Raw genomic sequence first — 18290 nt, 5'->3', positions numbered from 1 at the left:
ATTATGAAGTATTTCCTGATCAACATGATCATTCCAAATTCAAATTTCAACCTAAAATGAACAGGAAAGAAAGAAACCCAGGACAAAAAGAGGCAGGTCTCATGGACCTTCAAATTTATACAAACAGGGACAACTATGTGAACAGGATTCACTGGGACTCCTCCCAGCGCTCCTACAGCTTGCTGGCATTATTGCTGCCTTCCTCTGCCTCCCCTCCAATTTGCTCTTATTCTTTCTCTGATGATAATGTGAGCGAGGAAGCAAGAAGAAGTAAGTGGCACTGAGAAAATGGGAAGAAAGGGAAAGAAAATAATATGTTACAGCAAAAGCCACATTGTTGAGGTTTGCTGCTTTCTGAGTTCAGCAAGGCCTCTCCCTTCCTTAATTTGCCTTTCCTGCACACTTGAAGCAGTCACCTAAAAGCTCTGCCTGCCCCTGTCAGCTCCTGCTGCAAAGGTGTGAGGGCAGCTCTGAGGACCAGGGACTGCATGGTTCATGAACTCCAAGAAAAGAGTTCTGCTTGAACCTGCCTCAGGGACACAGAGACCAAAAGAGAAAAATAGTTGACAAATCACAGTTTTCATGCAGGTCAGGTGTTGTCAGCTCTGCTGGAAGTCTGAGTTATACTTTGCTGTTTTATGATGAAAATACTTCAAATGTGTCCCAAAGGTGTGACCTCTATTGAGCCAGACACCACTGAAATTTTTTGTTGAAGTAATTGCTCTAGGCCACATGTCCATGTACTGGCCTGTGTCTCTCCTCCCCTTATAATGGAAGTGCATTACATAAGGCACTCAGAAGAACACAATTTACCACAAACCATCCTACACAAGCCCTGAATTTGTCCTTCTGCCACAGACAACTATGCAGCAGACGTTCAGATGAACGCGCTGCAAAACAACCCTTCCTCACATCCCTACTCAGCACAGGCCACAGAATGCTCAAAGTAGCCTGGGAAAAACTCAGACTTAAAGTATAAGTTGAAAAGCCACAGCTATGCTCTTTTACATGAACAAAAACAGAGGGAAGATCATGTGGCATTCATGGTGTAAAAGAAAAAAAAAAGGCTTAGAAACTGGTCATTCCTTTGTCTTCCTTCAGAGAAAGTAAAAAACAAACCCTGGTAATTTCAATTGAGAGAAAATTGTCTTCCAATCTTAAATGTGACAATGGTAAACAAGACACACCAGGCAAACACTTTTGAGGCCTTTATACCAAGGACAAACTATGCAATTTGCTTTCTTAGTGCTTTATGAAGGGGCAAAAACGTACCTAAAAGCAAGGTATTCAAGAAATATAGATATAGTCTGGCTCCTTTCCATCATAATTGCAGCAGCTTCATCAAATAATTAATTAACCCAACCTCAGTATGATGCACCTATGTCTAGCAAGATGCTAGTAACAAAAATGGAGATGCTGCCTCAGTTAATGTTCACATAGGACCAGGGACCTATGGAAAACAGTCCTGCAGCTTTTCATTCACTAGTCCCATAGCTGTAGCAAAATCTTCAGTAGTATATGACATAATATAAAATGTACATTATTCAAATGTGAACAGTTAAGAGAAGCTTCTCCTCTCAGGAGTTCAGGACTGCAGAGCATATTATGCAATGACAAGGGCCTATGTGAGCTCAGGGGTGATGTCACACCCAAGAGCACAAAAAAGCACTTACACATGTAACACAAACTCGTGCAAAACATATGTATCACTGACTTTTTTCTATGTTACAACTTTCATGAAAATCAACATAGGAGATAAAACACTTCTCAAGCATTAAGGGTTTTAAACCAATTGGACTTTTTTTGTGACATGTCATGTAGAGAAAAAAGATGGTGACCCAATTAGAAAAATTTGCTCTAGTGAAAAGTCTTTCTTGCTTTTTGATGAGTTGATTAGGTTGTTTTAAAGCACGACTCATGCCTGCAGCCAGTTTTGATAATTAATAAGGAAACTCAAGTGAACAATGCAAGAAATGAAAGCATCAGATGAGAGCAATGAAGTCTTGGTTTAGTGCTGACACATAGAGTTTACCTGTGAACTTCATGGACTGAAAACCTGTGTATGGTGTAGCAGAAGGAAAGCCTCACTTTGTGTCACCAAATACTTCTTGTAGTCCAGGAAACAGTAAGTAATACATAATTTCATGTAGAATCATGAGAACTGTTGGGCTTTGGTCCTTGTGGTGTGCGCACCAGGAACACCTATTTGCATGGATGGGATTGGCCATGAGTGCAGCACAAATGGGAAGTCCTGCTTCTAAGTGGGTTTTATGTGGCCATGCTGTAATGTTTCCCCACTGAACACAGGGCCATTATTTCTGTATGGTGCCTGCATGCAACAAAACACTTTGCCTGTATTGCTGCTGGCTGTTTATGGCTATCAGTGAAAATAATGGGAAGGAATGATGGGCTCAGCCATAATCTTAAATGGAGGATAATTTTGCCAGCAAATGTGTCTAAATAGTAGCACAGATAAGCAGCACCATCATTTCCTTCATCTCTTAATCCAAGTTATTTCCATTTTAGGACCTGGAAACACTAAATTCAACTCAGAGAAGCACTGCAGGTCCTGGTCTTTTGAATACATTTTTTTATTCCTGCTGCACTTCCAGACTTGTTTTATTTACAACACATTCCCCTCAGCTGTCGTCTCCTCTGTGCTTTTTATTCTCTTCTGATTCTCTTTATTTCCTTTTTCATTTTATTCCTTTTCTCGCTTTGACCTTTTTTATTTTTTTTTCCACACTCACCTCAACCCTTCCTCTCAGGCAGTGTCCCATTTTCTTCCTTCCTTTGCTTGTCAGTCATAATCTCACTCCTAACTAAGCTGTTGTGCTTCACCACAGCCTTGTTACATCCAGGCACTCAGTCCTCAAAACATCCTGCAATTGGAAGAATTTCCTGTACGAGTCTGTAGGAGGTAAAGCAGATCTGTGCATCAGCATTAGCTGGAGGGGAAGATTATCTAAACCAGACAACAAATTATTTTGTTGCATTGGTATGGATGGTATATAGGCTGTGTGTCGTGCAATGAAATTGGGATAAAGGATAGATCAGCACTGGACTGTGATTATTTAGTAGATACTGATCTCTCTGAAACTGTTTTGGACCATTCCAAAGACTTCTTATCTGGATGGTGCCTGGCGTATCCTGAGGGTTGGCAGCCCACAGGCAGCTCTGCTGCAGATATCTTGCCTTGGGGAGGATCCTGTGCTTGGTGGAAGAGCTGAGAAGTAAGTCCTCCCTACAGGAGCTGATGCCCTGCTAGGCAGTGCCATTATAGTCAGAGCCCTGTGGGTCTAATTTATTTCACTGCAAGAAAAAAGCAATTATTGATCAACCTGTTCTAGGAGAGGGTCCATCAGTCATGGCAGGTGGCTTGAATCCAGATGATCTTTAAAGATCTCTTCCAATACAAACCATTCTGTGATTCTATGATTCTATGAAAATATGTATATTTCTCAAAACTTAAAGATGCAGGGACCTCTTCAGCAGCTGTTACTAATCTTTCAGCAGAGGCTCAGGGTAAGAATCTGTTCCACAAAGACCTTGCATTGGGAAAAAGCTGATCATACTGAGCAATCTTCATATGTGAAACGGAAAATAAGCATACCCATGAATAGCTACATTTTCTTGATCATTTGATTTGGAACTGAAACAGAACCAAAAATATTCAGGACACATTATAAACTGTGCACAATGCTCATCCGTTTTTGATGTTCTCTCTTGTACTTACAAACAAGTGTTAGTCTGGGCCAGGTAAACCACAAGTTCTGTAGTTTATATTATATTTGAGTAGTCTCACAGGCATGATACTTATCACATATTTTAAAGCTGGGAATTGGGAGAAAAAGAATTTGGTGTTTGGGATTTTTTCTTGTCTTTGACTGTTATAGGACAATGGCTAGGAATCCTAGCTCCTAAACTTATGATTGAAAAGTAATTGGTGTTGCCTTTGGATATGAGGAATGAAGAGATTCATCAGAGAATGTGATCTCTTTTTTGCTAGAGAAATATTATGGAGATATTGTTTTGATATCTCGCTTCTTCTCACAGGAAATGGCATTGCAGGCAGTAGCCTGGTTCTCACACATTAAATAACTTCTAGTTTCACAGAATCATAGAATGGGAAAGGCTGGAAGGGACCACAGTGGGTCAGCTGCTCCAACGTCCCTGCTCAAGCAGGGTCATCCTAGAGCACATTGCACAGGATTGGATCCAGATGGTTCTGAATATCCTTAATATCCTGAACATCCACAACCTTGCTGGACAATCTGCTCCAGTGTGCAGTCTCTGGCTCTTGGCCTCCATGGGCACGAGGGCACTGCTGGCTCATGGGCAGCTTGTTGCCCACCAGGACTCACAGGTCCTTCTCCTCAGAGCTGTGTCCCAGCAGAATGGTCCACAGCCTGTGCTGATGCATGGCGTTATCCTTCCCCAGGGGAAGGACTCTGCATTTGCCATTTTTTAATTTTAGAAAGTTCTTTTCTGCCCATCTATTCAGCCTGTCGAGGTCCTCCTGAAGAGCTCACAGCCCTCTTGGGTATTGGCCAGTCATTCCAGCTCTGTGCTGTCAGTGAACTTGCTGAAGAGGCATCTGCTCCTTCATCCAAGTCATCGATGAATAAGTTAAACAATGTTTGACCCAGTATTGAACCTTGGGGGCCACCGCTAGTGACAGGCCTCCAACTAGACCCTGTGTCACTGATTATAGCCCTTTGGGATCTTCCAGTTCCCAATCCACCTCACTGTCCACTCATCCAGGACCTCCTCAGTTTGTTTATGAGGATATTATGATATTGTGTTTCACTGACATGTTTTTTTATCTATGTGACTTACATCTACATGGATTTTCGAAGGTGTATTTTTTGTGATACTGATGGTAACAGAATGATCAACAATGGGGTAGTAGAGATGGTCTGATGGAGTGGTGATTACCATGTCTGTCGTGGGAATCACGGGGAAAATATTTCAAGAGGTGAGGGTGTTTGCTCTGTGCTAGATGTTCACTGAAGAATTATTGGTTCATGTTATTTGCAATATAGACTTGTGTGTTTGGCTGAGGAGGACTTTGCATGTTAAGGATCAGCTTGAAGATGATGTAAAGAGTATGGAAGCACAGCACAGAAACACAGGGGCTTATAGGGATGCGAAATAAGTGGCAAAATTGAGTAAAAAATTTCCACACAAAGGTGATTGTCCTCTGACTCCTGATATTCAAGAGATACAAAACACCTTCAAAATATGTTCCTGGGAAATAGAATTAATAAGTCTCTGGACTTCTAGGAGTCATGAGATTAATTGTGGTACAGGTTTTATGGCACATAGTAGTTTCCCAAGCTCAGATAAACTCTTGATGCTTCATAAATAAATTTTTGTTGTTCTTTTCAGGACAACTCCAATGGGGATAAAGGAGAGATACTAAATGACTGAATATTGCACTTCTATTCACTAAGAGCTGTTCCTCTCTATTGCTTTCTTTAGAATAGAACAATCTCTGCTGAAGCTTCTGATGTTAAATGATAAAATGTAAAAAAAATACATTTATTGTAATAAATTAAGGTCTTATTTAGAGAAAGCATCACCATAAAATAGAAAATGTAGAAAGGTATTTCATTAATTACTGAACATTTAAATCTCCTATATATCTATCTATATTTGATTTGAGCAAGCAGAGTTAATTTAACCCGATTCAGCTATTCCTCTGAGTTTCAGAAAGTAATGAAAGTTCAAAAAAGGCTAGATATGACTTTTTTTATGAGTCATCTTATGTAATGTAAGATTCAGTACAGCATATTATTTTCGTATGCTTCAGTGCATTTTATTAGGAATTAGTCTAATGTTCTGCCATTAAATGGTTTTCTTCCTAATTAATTAAAAATAATGAAATATATTGAAAAGATTTAAAGATGCTCCTTTCAGATGCAGCTATAGGAATATTTTCTCTCAGTATACAGATTAGAATGGATTTCAGAAACTTTTAAAATATTGATTTTTCATGCTTTCAAATTAGTTTTATCTGTAGATTTAACATGATTAATAAATTGGTGTTCAAAACCACCAGATGTAATGAAATATACAAAACCTGATGCAAGTATCATTTCAACAAATAAATTGATTCGTGATAATTGAGTTGCCTTTCAAGAGCACTAGAAATGGACTTTTGAGAAAAGCAGAGAAAAAATTTCTCTTAAAGGAAAAAGGTTTTCTGAAAAGATGAAACAAAACCTTTTCCCTTGTTTTTTTTCATGGAGATTATTTCTTATACCAGGGTATATAAAGGTGGTCATTTTCTTTAAGTACACTTGTTTACTTATATTACCCTCAGATGAGCTTTAGTTCATGCAGAGCTGCTTAGTAAATCAAGCAAACCAAACCTTCTGTGGCTTTTCATTTCCATAAATAGAAAAACATAATAAAGTAATTTATCTCCCTTTCACAGCTAATTTCACATTCAACTCATGTGCAAGATTTAGCATATCATTTCAATCTACTTTGTACAAAATGACTTTTGAGATCAGCCAGGGGGTTTGGTCTCAGATAACCAGATATAAATTTAGAGAACATGCTTTGGTTTGTAGTTCTTATGTCAGCATGTATGTTGACAAAGCTTGTGCTGACCATGTGTCTGTCTTCCTGACATTTTGAAGCATGCACTTCCAGATTTAGTTTTCATGTGCATGTGTTTTAGAGTAGAATTTACAGTGCAACTTAAATAAAGTTGGCACATTTTACTTTTATCTCATGAGCTGAAAAGCTTTGGGCCTTCTCTGGTACAGTGGCATGAACTCTTTGAAGCTCAGTAGTACCGTGATGCAAAATGATGGATCAACAACTTCCAGGGTGAATTTTGCAGACAGGGTCACCAGGACAGAGAAATGCCTTGATTAAACCCCTGGTCTGTGCCTGTTGGGGGTGAGGAGGATTGCTAACATACCAGCATCACGGAATGCCTAAGCTCATGGAAAAGCTTGTGCGGTGTGATGCACAATTTTGATGCGATGCTCTGGAGGGCTGGTGCAGATCAGGCTTGTTAAGATGGAGAGTCACAGCCACAGTGTCTGTTTTTGTTTGTGTTTTCTGGAATGGATTTGACTCTTGGTTGTGCTAGCACCAACAGAGCTAATAGAAACCACAGTACAAAATGGGCTCTGGCAGTGTTTCCCTGCTGCAGCAGGAAGTAAAATGCCGTATCATGAAACCGCCTCATAAAACATTTTGTGTTCAGTCGTGTTTCCTTCTGGGCTCTCTCCTGTCAGTGAAACAAAAGGCTTAAAGTGTAGCAAAGTCCTGAAGAGATATCATCATGTTAAACAATAGAGTTGCTTCCAAAATCTTAATACAAATTATACTAAATAATCTGGAAATAATTCATGGCTTTTTTAAAGACAAGGAAATGTTGTGGTTGTCTTCTATTAAAAAATGTATTTACTTAGGTAGAGGAAAAAAAACAAACCAAACCCGCACAAACTTTACTTGAATAATTTAATTATATTTTGGTGAAGGGTCATTTTTGAAAATTATTCTTCCTTCTTTGTTGTCACATGAGATTTTGCCATTACAAAAACCAATAACAAACAGAAAAAACAGCAACTGAAAAAAGGAACAAAATGACTTAAAGGAAAATGTTGTGGAGCCAAAGGTAAGCAATTTCAGATAAATAAGATATCTTATTTTACACTGTTTCATGTCTGATTGGTAAATCATAAAGATGAAAATGGCTTAGAAGTTAATGGGTAGCTCAAAGTAACCCCTATGAAGCAAACTGAGGGAAGAACTGTTTGATATTTTCTTTCTCATAGCTTTTTCCAGAGAAAAGAAATAATTTACTTGATGGTCAATATTTCCATTTTTTGCAAGGCTAAAGGAGTTTAAGAATCTGTGTTTCCAAGGGACCAGAGACTTCTGTATTTCATTCAGTAGCAAAGCATATTTGCCAGAACTCGACTCACAGACCATGGGGTAATGTGGCAGCCAGGAACCAAGTCTGTCAGTCTTTTGCAGAAAGCTATTTTCTGATTTTATTGATGTACAAATTATGGTTTGAGACAAACCTACCCAACTATTTTTTTCCAAATTACCTGCATTATTTCAATAGCTTTTGCAACTGTGAAATAGAGTTTCATAGACCTTGTTCATTTGGACCCATTTGAGTGACAAATTACTAAATTCTGTTAATGCCATAAAAATTTATGACTGCTTTCAATACTTCTGCAGCTATCGATCCAATAAAATTTTTATAATGCTGCAGAAAGAAATTACCTTTGCAATGATCTTACTGCATAGCCAGTATGTCTTGTACAGTATGTGAAAAGGGTGGGCAAAAAAGTCTCTTTTAAAGGAATTATCTTTATGCAATCCTGCAAGAAATCATCCATTTAGTGAAATGCTAATGACATTTAGATCTGCAGAAAGCTGGTTATAGAGTTTTTTGTACCCTATTAACCCCTTGATTTCTGTCAAAGACGAAAACCTGCGTAAATGCCTATGATGGTTCAGTTTTCTTTGCTGAAGGTCTGTAAAATCTGCTGTGACTTCAGGAGACTCAGTGGAGTTTCTAGAATGTGTGAAGTAACACAAGCAGCAAACTATCAGTCCTGCTCTGACTGGATCTTTTTATGTATGACCACAGAGGTACTGATGAGCACATCATAAATCCCTGTAAACACAGGAATAGAAATGCTCCTGTATAACATTTGTTTTTTCACTCTCTTGTCTTGTTTTGAACTTAGACATAAAAACAAAACAAAACAAAAAAGGCAAGTTGGATTGAAAAAAAAAACCCATCAAGACTTAAGTGGTTTTATTTTTTTTGGAGGTAATTTTTAGAGTGTTTTCTTCTTAGTAGTTGTATGCTCATGTATTGTCACATTAAAATACTCTTGGAAAACTCCATGCTATCCTAAATCTGAGATCTATCTGTAGACCTCAAAAAACAAAACCATAAGATCATTGTGCTTGCAAGGTTTGTCCCTAAGGACCTTACATCAATAGACATTTAGAATAATAGGACTGAACTGCTATTTTCCTTTGATGTGGACTAAAATAAGAGCAAGAAATACAATGGGACACTAGTAAGTAGATAAGACATGCTCTCAAACTCAGGAGGATGCAAAATTTGCCTTCTTCACTGTTGGAGGTCAGGAGAGAAAGTTTGCAAGAGTTTTCTTATTCTGTGACTGCAGAGAGCAGAAATCGTATTACTGGATACTTGGCAAAGGAAGGGCCAGCATGAAGGTTATTTTAGCAGTCTCTTACATCAGCCTGAATATTTCTTTTCCATTATGTTACACTACTATAGGCTGAGATATAGATATTATTTAATACTATTTAATAGAGATATGCCAAGTAGTGAATTTCTTAGATATAGTAGTATTACTAATACCTTTCTTCTCTGAGATTGCAAATTCATTTCTGTAGCATTTTCCTTTGAGCCCTTCTTACTATAAATCCATGGAGTCCTTAAAAAAAGCTGGACATGCTGTAGGAAGAACTTTGTAGAACTCACTCATTTCATTCCCATGCCACAGCTTTTTGAACTCACCATTTTTACAGTTGGAAATAATCTCTTTTCTTGTCTAGCTTGAACATAGCTGTGGCACACCAATATTAGCAAAAAGGCCCTGTGGGCTCCCTATTATTAACTTCATCTTTTGTACCAATACCATGATTAGCTTTGCATCTGCCATTAATGACAGAGATATAAAATACAGTCATTTTTACAAAGCATTCTAATTTCACAGGCCCATGGGAATTTATTTCCTTATTATTGCTTTTGTTTCAGTAGTGTTTTCTGTCAGATCTGTGGATTTAGTGTGGGAAAATACCTTTGGCTGTCAATTGTTTGTCATTTGTGACTACATGAACCAAAAGACAAAGCTAGCTAATTTTCCTTAGGAAGCAACTGAAGGGGAAACACTGTCAAATTCCATCTGTCTTCAGTTCAGTTGGAAAGAGCAGAAACTCCTGCCTGGAGGGATGGAGCTGCGCAGCTTTCTGAAGCCACAGGACTGGAGTGCCCTTTCTCAGATGCCCCAAACCTGTCAGGTGTAATTGGAAGAGACCTTTTCAAGCCTTCAGAACATGACATCATGGTAGCATAGATGAAACTAATGAAAATTCAAGTGATCTTTATGTAAAAAAGAATTATGCCTGGAAATACCATAAAATAAAATAGTTTCATGTTTAAGCATGCATGTTGTCTGAATACGAGTTTCCAGAGCAGGATGCCTCATTTTGAAGGGACTGCAACCTCATTTTGTAGGTGAGGTTATTTGCCATTCCTTTTTGACTTTCACTGTTTCTGTAACAGATTGAAACTCTGCATCTTGCATTTAAAATTTAATAAATAATTTTTTCAGTTAGGTGAATCAGAGGCAATGTATTCGTATTCAATCAAAGCTTCAAATCACTGTCATCACACATCTATATATTTTTAGAACACATAATATTTCAAGAGGTAACAGCTGGGTTTTGTTTGTTTTGAGCTGTGGACCAGTTGTAAAGGAAGGAGCAATCTTAAAATTCTGTTCACAGAAACCTCCTGTGGATCTTCCAGAGATGGGGGAGTCCCCAGCAAGTTACTCTGTGTCCCCGCTCTCCCACGTCTAAGAGTAAGGGTCTGTCAAGAACAGGGGCAGGACATGTCCCAAGTCCAAGGCTGCATTCCCAGCTGATCTCTTAATGGAGACCAATGGTTCTTTCTCATCCCAGAAATTATATAAGCTTCAACACCATTTTCTTTCTGAACTCTGTCCATTGCTGAACTCTACTGCATTACATATTTCAAGGAGGTGAGAAAACTTATGGGGAGAAGAACTGAAGCCTCCTTTAACTAGTTAGTGTCTGTGGCTAGCTTGCCCTGGGGACTGTCCCACCAGTTCTAACTTGACACGAATGCTGAGAGGCAAAGGACAAAAAGTGAAGCTACAATGAAAGGAAACAGTCACAAAACACTTAAAAAGCATATTTAAAGAATAGGATATGTGGCAGTGGCTTCACAGACAGGTGAAATACAAAAAGAGAAGTGATACAGAATTGAGAGAGATTTCCTTCAAATTGACGGATTTGCGCAGAATAAACAGGAATCTTCTCTCTCCCCCAAAGTGAGATATTCAGAAGAAACTGAGAAATTGGTATCTAAGATGATGACTAACTAAATAATGTCTCCCCATACATCTCTGATAAGCTGGGATAACTGGAAAAGCTGAATGAAATTATTCAACATATTATTATAGAAGTACAAACCTGTAACTCTTTCCTACAATGCTGATGGAAAGCAGACAACCCAATCATCTTGATGTTTGTAGTTAATAAAGTAGTTCTTACATATTTCTCTAGCCACAGTCCAGAAGCAGAGATGGAGTAATAGCCTGAGACAACATGGACAAAGTGTGCATTGCCTTCTAAACTACTGAAGACATTTGAAAAGTTCTCTGTATGTTTGTATCTCTCTTCTAATTCATTCTGAACTCAGACAGATCCATTAATTTTTCTTTGTGAAAAAATATCATCAGTCTTGCCAGAAGCAAGTCAGAGTTTTCCATGATGAATCTCCTCAGCCTTTCTTCTCTTAGGCACCAAATACTCTTGTATTTGGCCCCGGAGCACCCTTTCCCATTCTGAATGTGCCCAAAAGATATGCGTTGCAAATGGTTTGGATTGAGGAAGATGGATTTCACTGTCATGCTACAGAAGTGTCATGAGATCCCATCATGTAAAAAATACCTGCTTTTGCACCCCTAATGTCAGAGTCATGTATCAGATATTCATGTGCATCTGAACTTTCTTCCAGTAAGGTGCACCCTATAGCTAAAAGAACCACCTCCATCACCTCCAGATTTGGTAACAGCCCAGGAGAGAAGATGGTGGTACCTGTGATGCCCAGCTCTGCAGCTAGCTGATGTCCCAGGCTGTGGGAGAGCTGAGGAACCTGAATAAAGAGGCACACAAGACTGAGCCCCAGGTGAAAAGCAGAGACAATTTCTTCCCCCTCCTCAGGTGGAGGTGGCGTATGCAGTAGCACAGCTGTGGGCCAAAGGCATCCCTTCCCTTTGATCAGGCTGTGATCATTTGATCATTGCTTTCCCTCCATCTAAAGGAGAACTCCTGGTCAGACAGCAAGCTCAGCAAGATGGAACACTTATTACCTCTGTGGGTTTATATTCACGTGGGGTAGATCTGCCATCACAGGTTTATGCCACAGAAAGTAGGCATAGTCAGGGAACAGCTGTTCCACACTGGGATACACACTTCATCCCCTGTAGGGCACAGCTGCTGTTTTCCCCTCCCTTATGGAAGACAATTGAAAGTGTGCGCAGCTCTGTAACAGAGAAGTCAGGACTGCCATTTCTGTGCTGGCAGAAGTGCCAGGGTGAACACAGTCCTGCAGAAAGGACACTACCATAGCTCTGCTTGTCTAGTATCAATGCTCTTCAGTCAGAAGACACCAAATCCTCACCTGCAGTGGGTGGGCATTGCAACAAACAAGGAAGCAAAACAGAAGGGCAGGGAATTCAGGGAGGAGCAGGGTTACAATAGTAAGAATATCCCACAGTATGCCAAAATTGGTCTTTTTGAAGTAAGCTACCAAAAATTTCTGTAAGGAGAGGGAAAATATGAAAACTATATAATTTATTCTTTACTTGAGTAAAGTGTCTGAGGAAACATGTTATTATCATTTGAAATTATGAGAGTATTATAAATTACATTTTAAATCATTCATTTAAGCCAATGTATTTATTTTACATCTCTGTGCAGATACATAGGAAGGTATTTTGAACAGCACTAAAAATAAGTAAGGGAGAAAGAGTAAGAAAGTGAAATGAATGTAATTCTACCACTGACATGGTCAATATTTTATTATGGCTTCATAAATCTAACTGTCCCAAACTGTCCTTGGTAAAAAAGTGAAACAAATTACTGTCATCTAGTTCCCTGTATGTGTTAATGTGTGACATTACTGTGGCCTCCAGTCTGCAGAGTATTGAATCATTCAACTGGAAACACAATATTACTTTCTTACTTTGCAGCTGACAGGGATTATTGTTCGCCCAGTCAGAATCTGGTAAAATAAAGGGGCTAGAGGAACATCATGTCTTAGTGCTGTTTCTGAAACAAAATTCTGTAGCCACCATTAAGAAACACCAGACCAAACCTGCTATGTTAGAAATTCTTAGCCTTAACTTACTGATGTAAAGATTTTGTTTACTTTTCCAATTGCATTATAGAAGCATACCTACTTTTTTTTTTTTTTTTTTAACAAAATTTTCTCTCTTCCTACACTAAGAATATATACCCTTAACAAAACAGTTGAGAGCCACAACTTGGAAAGCACTTGGCTTATTTTTGACATTGTCACTCTGGATGGTAGCTCATTTTTCAGAGAGATATCTTAGTTTGTAAAACCAATCAAGTATGAGACCAATTTATTGTGATTAAAGATGAGTGAACATTTGGGGACATTTTTACAGGAGCAGAAAGTACTTGATGGAACATGATGACAAGTCCTAGCTGGAACAAAAGCCAAACTCTGGAGGGGATTGCAGTTTAAAAAAAGCATATAATAGATTTGCTCTCTCGCATTCACAAAAACACAAGGGAAGTTCTTGCACTTACAGCAAGGTTCAGAGTTTTCTGCCTGGCTGCAGCTCTGGAATGCCAAGGAGACAAACTACTCTCTTTTCCAAAAGTAGTGAGATCTTTTGTCAAGTACATGTAATTGGACATGTAATGTGTAATGAGAAACCTGTTTAGAAGGTCCCTCAGTCTTAAATAGCATCATAAGAAATTAACCAAAACCTGAAAAAAAATCATAATTTGTTGAAAAATTAATGACACTAATCTAAATAGTCACTTTCACTTGTTTCCTTAACTCAGTGGTCGTACTAGTGTGTTCAGGACAAACACCTGTACTCATGGATTTGCATCACCTAAATGCTGCAGACATGGGCTAGTTACTACCTTTTACTGATAGTCACCACAGTGAGGAAAAAAATTGAATCGCTGGATGATGATCCACATCTCCAGTCTTAGTCCTGGTGTCACTTTCTCTGGTTACTCCAGTGAAGGTTAAGCCTAGTGGTGAAGGGAGCTGCAGAACTGTGTACTGCTGTATCAGTGGCTGTAAGAGAAGATAAGCATCAAAGAAAAAATCTTCAGATCTATTAATAAAATTTATTGAATGTTCTGAAATATTTTTTCCTTAAAAATTTCCTGAAACAGAAGTAAATAGTAAGAAAACATTTTGATGAGTCACCTAAATAATAGCCAGACTTTTTTCCTCTAATGACACAGCCACATTAAGACCAGCCTGATCAGATAACATTTTGTCTTTTAATTAAAAGGGGCATCAATTGTGATTTCTTCCTTGCTGAATATGATTTAGCCAAAATTCTTTCTATAGAGAGTAAATTTATCTTGTTAAATGCCACTGTAACTAAGACCTTTGTGTATGACAGCCATATTATAACAAAAGCCAGTGCAACTCATCCTGATGTTATCATGTCATTCTATGCAACAGCTTTCTAAAGAGAATGAAGGACTTTAATTTAGCTACAAAGAAAAAATGTTCCAGCTTGATAGGGACTGAGTAGAAAAGTGTCTTCAATTCATTAAGCTCTGCTGAATATTAAAGCTATTTTTCACTGCATTCTTAAAAAATAGTTTGTTTGTTCTCAGATGATTGCACGTTCTCCTTCCATTTTTAGCAGTTATTCTCTAAAGTCCTGCAACAATGATGGGAGGATGAGGGTTATACTGGATTATACTATTTGCTTTGTAGATTTTACATACACAATGGAAACGTGCATTTATAGAAAATATTCCATGGACCCCATGTACCTGCAGAAGGAAAACTCTTACTTCCAGTTCTGGTCTGAGAGTGCTCGCTCACGCCTGACTGGCCATCGATTGAAGCAGAGGATCTCTGAGCTCACTCTAGGACAGGAGAGATGATGATGCTTTTTTTTTTATTTAAATGCCCAATGATTGGAGGGTACCTGCAGCACTTCAGCGGCTGAATCAAGACCGGGTAAAAGGAAAACACAAATAAAAATTCTTAAATATCAAGCAATTTCAAAACACTTCTGTAATCAAGTGCTCTTTCTGCATGGATTCTGTAAAATGTCGCATGCTCATGCCTTCGTCACTATGCATTCCTGGTCTATTTATATATTCTCTGATAGATTCCAAACCCACCACTTTGCAGTAACTATAATGAGGAATGATGATCCACTGGTGAAAATAGCCTTGATTCAGTCTGCACTGCAATAGGTAAGAACATGTCAAGGGCAAGTCATCAGTATGCTGTTTACTAAGATCTTTGGAGTCAATTTCTGCAAGGTACTCCGTGATTTTGGGCATATTATTGAATTTCAGTTGTCCTCTCACCAAACAGCTAAGAATAGCTTCTGCTATAAAAAGGTAGGATTTTGCCATTCAGTATTCTTAGCTTGCTCTGATATGGAAAGTTACAAAAAAAAAAAAAAAGAAAAAAAAAAAAGAAGGAGAAGTAGGAGAAAAAAAACTAAGAGGGATTGACCTGAAAACCAGTGGTCCCAGCTTTCTTTGGGAGAGTTGAGTGCTAGCCATCTTTTGAGTTGGGATGGCGTGCCAGCCCCCCGATGGCAGAGGCTTAGCTCCCCTGTGCTTAGACAGCAGAAAACAACAGATATTTGTGCCAGTCACTCCCAGAGACCCGTGCTCTGTGTTAATCTGTGCACCAGAGCTCAGTGGGGACTTGCCTGCAGGCATGCCATCACAGAGCCTTAAAATTCCCCAGACCCACTGAAACTTTTCAAAGCCAGACTGCAAATGTGTGCCCAATGTCAGAAATCAGAACTTGATCTCAGAGCTTTGAATTCATAGGGCTTTTGCAGCAAATTTAACTTTACATGAACCAAGTACACTGCTCTCCAGTTCTGATATGTTCTTTTGAAGATATCTGATAGTGCAGGGGAATGTAAATCATTCATGGGGAACTAAAAATATTGATGATACGTTGTGATGTTTCCCCCTTGGTCTCAGATGTTTATCAGCTATCAAGTTCTCTTGGCTCGTCTTGAGGATTTTCAATTTAAAATAAGCAAGTGAAATCCAGTCAAAACTTCCTTAAGGACATACCTTCTTTTCCCAAATGAAAAGGTAACATCCAAAGCATGAATAATCTGTTTGACTAAATTAATATGCAGCAATGAGCTTTAGGTTTGGGCTTTGACTTCAGCTTAATTATCTGGTAGCATTTCAGAGATCATTTATTCCACCAGAATCTGTTCACCAGACATTATATAACTGCATTTCAAGGGCTGTGCTCTGTTTTCAGGTTAATATGAGTGTATCTGAGAGCAATTTTCTTCACTGGGCTGACTTCTGATTTACCTCAATATAACCCCCAAAATAGAATGTAGCCTCTATGTACATGAGATTTATGTCTTTTCTTTCTCATATTTTGGTAATATAACACTTAAAGGTACACCAAGTTGATATCTTGGGAATAGCTGGAGAGCTGTGCTGCCTGGGAAATATATATATATATATATTTATAAATTGCAAGTGCCTTTTTCTGCTGCATAAAACTTGCTGGCAAATACATTTATTTCATTCTAAGCTACTCTTGTCCCAGAACTGTTCATAAAATAATTTCATTTCAATGAGAAAATAATAATTTCAATGACAATACATACTAGAGCTTTATACCACAGGGTGGCTCACTTGGTCAGAAAAGAAAATTCATGCCTACTCTGGCTTTACAAAGCATCTCCTCTGCTTTTATATCTGCCCAACACCCTGTGGAAGAGGAGTGGCAGGAGGGTTTCTCAGCTTTTAAAAGCTCCTCAGCTCCCGATGATAACCACCAGCATGGCAATACATGCAGCTATCCCTAAACTTTGCTTGAGGAGATGATTTCCAAACAGCTTTGGCACTGTTGCAGTGAATTGTTCAGTGCTATTCCCAGACAGAGGGACAGCTGTCTGTCTGATGGATCTCTGTGGTTTGAGCAGTGGGTAGCCTGTGATCACAGCATTCATCTCACACACGTCTGGGTGCAGCCCATCCTTTTAATGCTCAAACAGAAGTCCTACAGTATTGTATCCTTATAGTCCTGCAGTAGAGTAGCACCTTGCTGTTCAAAAGTACCTTTATGCACCATTTTCCTCTTCTGTAAATTTAGGTATCTTGTCTGGCAATTTTACTTCTATAACACAGTTCTTCCTAAGGAACAGAAAAATTATGTGGCACTGAGGAAGTACATTTGAACTCTTCACAGCCCTCTGCAAACACTCCCAGGGCAGTACCTGACAAACCATCCTATGAGACTGGACTCATACATCAGTTTTAAAATCTATCACAGAATCATGCCATAGAACAGCCTGAACTGGAAGATCACATAACTCCAAACTCCCTATCAAGGCAGGGACACCCTCTACTAGACCAAGTTGCTCAGGGCTTCATCCAACCTGGCCTTAAGCACTTCCAGGGATGGGGCATCCATTACTTCTCTTGAAAACATTTTCCAGTGCCTCATCACAGTATTAACTTTTGAAAAAGGCATGCTTTTCCATTAAAAATATCCATGTCTACCAGGTTCTTTTCCAGCATGATCCAGACTATGTTTCTGAAAGAAACTTTAATCTTTCTCCTTTCAACTGGTTCCTGTTTGATTCTGCCCTCTGACATCCTTCAAAACTTTCTCTATCTCCTGATTTACCTCTGGTTCTGGTCTAGCCCAGGGATGAATGGTTTCCTGAAGCTATTTACAAAAGTTTTGTGTGTATCTCCATAAGAAAGGAAGAGAAAACAAAGATGAAAACTGAAGGGGAATGACAAAATGAAAGAGAACACAATTTTTTTTTCTTTCATCCTCTGTAAGAACTTTTTTTTTCTAAGTGACATTTCCTCCTGCAGGTTTTGTGTTTCAATATATTCAGAAAAGAAAGAGGAGAATAACAAACAGCACAGCTTCATTTTAGCAAAATGAATGGAGAATCATTCAACATTTATAAGGAGTGGAAGAGAGAAGGGGAACAAAGGGTGATGAAGCCAAAATATCCAAAATACCAAAACTATAAATGTTCTGCAGTAGTTTGTGACTAAATCTTGTTTTGTTGATCTAATTAAACATAATCGAAGTCTTCCCAAGTCTGCACACATGAATCAAAGTGCCAGTTTTCCTTCCTAAAGGTAAGGGCTTTAGTCCAGCTAATCAAATTCTTCTGAAACTCTTGAAACACATCAGGTGCTCATTGTTCCAGTGTCAGGATTTTTTCATCCTAGGTCTAGCACATGGTGGG

Source organism: Motacilla alba, chromosome 1A, assembly GCF_015832195.1.
Source record: "Motacilla alba alba isolate MOTALB_02 chromosome 1A, Motacilla_alba_V1.0_pri, whole genome shotgun sequence".
Lineage (NCBI taxonomy): Eukaryota > Metazoa > Chordata > Aves > Passeriformes > Motacillidae > Motacilla > Motacilla alba.
Note: the sequence above shows the minus strand (reverse complement) of the source record.